The sequence below is a fragment of the Neovison vison genome, chromosome 7 (assembly GCF_020171115.1).
Source record: "Neovison vison isolate M4711 chromosome 7, ASM_NN_V1, whole genome shotgun sequence".
NCBI lineage: Eukaryota > Metazoa > Chordata > Mammalia > Carnivora > Mustelidae > Neogale > Neogale vison.
This window is the reverse complement of record NC_058097.1, coordinates 167129696-167133992: the sequence shown is the minus strand read 5'-3', so window position 1 is coordinate 167133992 and position 4297 is coordinate 167129696. Positions and strand designations below refer to the sequence as shown.

Sequence of the window (4297 nt, the reverse complement as noted above, 5' to 3'; positions counted from 1 at the left end):
AATGAATAAACAACAACAACAACCAAAGCAGAATCAGACCTAAATACCAAGAGCAATCTGATGGTTATCAGAGGGAGGGGAGTGGAAGAATGGGTAAAATACGTGAAGGGTGAGGGAGATACAGCTTTCATGTTATAGAATAAATAAGTCACAGGAATACAAGGCACAATATAAGGAATACAGTCAAAGACATTGTAATAAGGATGTAATGGGACAGATGGTAGCTACGCTTGAGATGAACACAACTTAATGTACAAACTTGTTAAATCATTATGTTGTACACCTGAAACCGAAATTGTGTGTCACCTATACTTAAAAAAACTTACTATAATGCTACACTAATAAAGATAGTGAGATAGTCAAGTAAATATAGACATATAGATTAAAACAATAGAGGATCTACAAATTTGCCACAGACACAGTCAACTGATTTTTCATAAAACTGTCCTGGTTATTCAATTGAGAAAGTGTAGTCTTTTCAGTAAATGGTACTGGAAATAAATGGAATGTTCATATGCCAAAAAAAATTAAAATGAAATAAAATCTCAATTTTTAGTCACCACATAAACAAAAGTTAACCCCAAATGATCACAGATGCAAATGTAAAGACTAAAACTATAAAGTCCCTAGAATAAAATATGGGAAAATATCTTTATGATTTTATATTAAGCAAATATTTCTTAAATTTTTTTTAAAGATTTTATTTATTTATTTGACAGAGAGAAATTACAAGTAGATGGAGAGGCAGGCAGAGAGAGAGAGAGGGAAGCAGGCTCCCTGCTGAGCAGAGAGCCCGAAGCGGGACTCGATCCCAGGACCCTGAGATCATGACCTGAACCGAAGGCAGCGGCTTAACCCACTGAGCCACCCAGGCGCCCCAAATATTTCTTAAATTTAAGACACAAAAGCCATGAATCATAACAGAAAAAAAAACTGGATTAAATGGACTTAATAAAACTTTTAAATTTATGTTCTTTAAAAGCCATAACTAGGGGCGCCTGGGTGGCTCAGTGGGTTAAAGCCTCTGCCTTCGGTTCAGGTCATGATCCCAGGGTCCAGGTTCAAGCCCCACATCGGGCTCTCTGCTCAGCAGGGAGCCTGCTTCTCCCTCTCTCTCTCTACCTGCCTCTCTGCCTACTCATGATCTCTGTCAAATAAATAAATAAAATCTTTAAAAAAAATAAAAGCAATTACTAGAAAAATTTTTAAAAAATCAAACCACAGAGACAAAATATTTGCAAATAATTTGATGAAGGACTTACATACAAAACATCTAAAAACTATTCATAACTCTTTATAATAAGAAAAATTTTTGGTTTGCAAACTATTTGAACATACACATCACCAAAGAAGAGATGTGAATGACCAATAAGCACATGGAAACATGCTAACATTATTAGTTACTAAGGAAATGCAAGTTAAAACCACAATGAGATGCCACTTTTTAGAATGGCTAAAAGAAAAAAAAAAGCTGACTGTAGGAAGTGCAGGTGAGGATGTAGAGCAAATGGAACTCTTATACATTGTTGGTGAATATACACAACAAATTTGGAAAACAATTTGACAGCTTCATATAAAGGTAAGATTTGTGCTTACCATATGACCCAGTAGTTTCACTCCTAGCTATTTACCCAAGAGGAAGGAAGACTCACATACCAATAAAACCTGTAGTAACTGGTGCTGGCAACTTCATCCATAGTCACTAAAAATCAGAAATAACCCATATGGTTTATCAACCGGTGAATGGATAAACAAAGTTTGTTAAATTCAACCACTCAACAATTAAAATAATACTCAGCAATGAAAATGAATGAATTACTGATGCATATACTAACATGATGAATCTCAAAAGCGTCATGCCTGCCGAGTCTAAGAAGTCATACAAAAAGGCTCCATGCTGTATGATTCCATGTATATGACAATTTATTACTTGTTTTATTGTTGTTTCTGGAGATTTTCTATTTCTTGTGTTTGTCACTTTGGGTCTTTCCTTTTCACTCAAAGTGTCCCCCTTAATATTTATATGACTTTTTGAAACAATATGAAATTCTTTACAAATTTGTATGTCATTCTTCCTCAGGGGCCAAGCTAATTTTTCTCTTTCACTTCAATTTTAGTATATGCACTGTCCAAACAAGCACTATATGATATTTCTTTAAAAGGCAAAACTAGGGGGAGCCTGGGTGGCTCAGTGGGTTAAAGCCTCTGCCTTCAGCTCAGGTCACGATCCCAGAGTCCTGGGATCGAGCCCCGCATGGGGCTCTCTGCTCAATGGGGAGCCTGCTTCCCCATCTCTCTCTGCCTGTCTCTCTGCCTACTTGTGATCTCTCTCTCCCTGTGAAATAAATAAAATCTTAAAAAAAAAATACAAATTTCCAGTTACAGAAGGAATAATTCTGGGGATCCAATGAACAGCATGGTAACAAGAGTTAACACTGTCTGTCAGAGACACTCTCTGTCAAATAAATAAAATCTTAAAAAAAATAAATAAATAAAACGCAAAACTATAAGCAACTGGGTCAGAGTTGCCAGGAGCTAGCATGAGGTAACATTTCGGGGATAATCAGACTATTTTATATCTTGAGTGGTTGGTAAATTTTTAAAAATGTTTGAATGTACACACAATTGTACAATTGCATCCTATTAAAATGACATTGAAGGAAATATATATATATATAAATTCTGTATATATATGTGTGTATATATATATATACAGAATATATATGTATATATATGTGTATATGTATATATATGTGTATATATATACAGAATTTTTTCTGTATATATATACAGAATTTGTATATATATATATACACAGAATTTTTCTGTATATATATATATATATATATATACACAGAATTTTTTTTTCAGAGAGGAAATAGGGGAGGACAAAGAGAGAGGGAGAGAAACTTAAGCAGCCTCCATGTCCAGCATGGAGCCTGACACAGGTCTTGGTATCACAACCTTGAGATCATGACCTGAGCTGAAATCAAGTGAGACATTTAACTGCTTGAGCCACACAGGCACCCTTATTGGGCATATTTTTAAAAGAGTGATGTAATATACCCAAAGAGGGTTTATTTTAAAATTTCTAAAATGATTCAACATAAAATTATCTATTTTTTTCATAAAATAATCTATTAGCATCCATTCCTGATTTTAAAAAACCTCAATAAACAAAAAAGTAATAATGTAACTTACTATGTTACCAAAACATAATTTTATGAGGAATTACCTGTAATTCTCAGCCAAGATTCTTCTAAGTAATAAAATGTCAGAAAAAGAAATGAAATGAAAAATCGGAAAAGTAGAGACAGTTATAATTATTTATAGATTATATAATTTGCCATATGGAAAAACCAAGAAAACAAAGACAAGGAAATCCTGTTACATGTTTCAGTATAGATGAACCTTGACAACACTACACTAAGTGAAATAAAGCAGTTATGAAAAGATAAAAACTGTGTTCTCCCACTTATATGAAACATCTAAAGTAGTCAGAACAATTAAAAGAGAAATTACAAATAAAGGGCTAGGAGAGGGGAAAAGGGAGTTAGTATTCAGTGGATATAGAGTTTCAGTTTTGCAAGGTGAGAGGTCTATAGATCTTGTTGCACAATAATATGCATATAATTAACACTACTGTATTATACACTAAAATGGTTAAAATTATAAATTTTATCTTATGAGTTTTTTAACCAATATAAAAAGTACTATTGGAACTAATTACACTATTTGTCTATTATTGAACAATAATTTATGAATAGAATGCTATAGAAAAGTAGCAACCAGTTGGAAAATATCATGGAAAAATAGGTGCCAGTAGTAGTAACAAGAAGAATGATATAATACCTTGGATGAAGCAAAACTTGCAGAACCTATTTATTTATTTATTTATTATTTATTTGAGAGGGAGAGAGAGAGAAAGCACAAGCAGTGGGAGGGGAAGGGGGAAAAGCATGTAGGTCTTGATCCTAGGTCCCAGGGATCATCATCCGAGCCAAAGGCAGATGCTTAACTGAATAAGCCACCCAGGCACCCAAACCTATTCAAAATAACTATAATTTTCTAGATATGTCTAGCAAAATTTTTCTAGATATGTTTCTTTAGGCAAGGGAAATAAAAGCAAAAATAAACTGTTTTCAGTTACAACTTTTTAAAAAAGATTTTATTTATTTGACAGGGAGAGATCACAAGTAGGCAGAGAGGCAGGCAGAGAGAGAGAGAGAGGAGGAAGCAGGCTCCCTACCTAGCAGAGTGCCAAATGTAGGACTAGATCCCAGAACCCTGATATCAT

General features: G+C 34.0%; 1 non-coding gene across 1 annotated transcript; it reads right to left on the bottom strand.

Moving 5' to 3' along the window:
- Positions 1-2035: 2035 nt before the first annotated feature.
- LOC122914827 lies at positions 2036-2141 on the bottom strand. The gene has a single exon (XR_006385898.1). It is a non-coding gene; the product is annotated as a U6 spliceosomal RNA (small nuclear RNA).
- Between the last annotated feature and the right edge of the window lie 2156 nt (positions 2142-4297).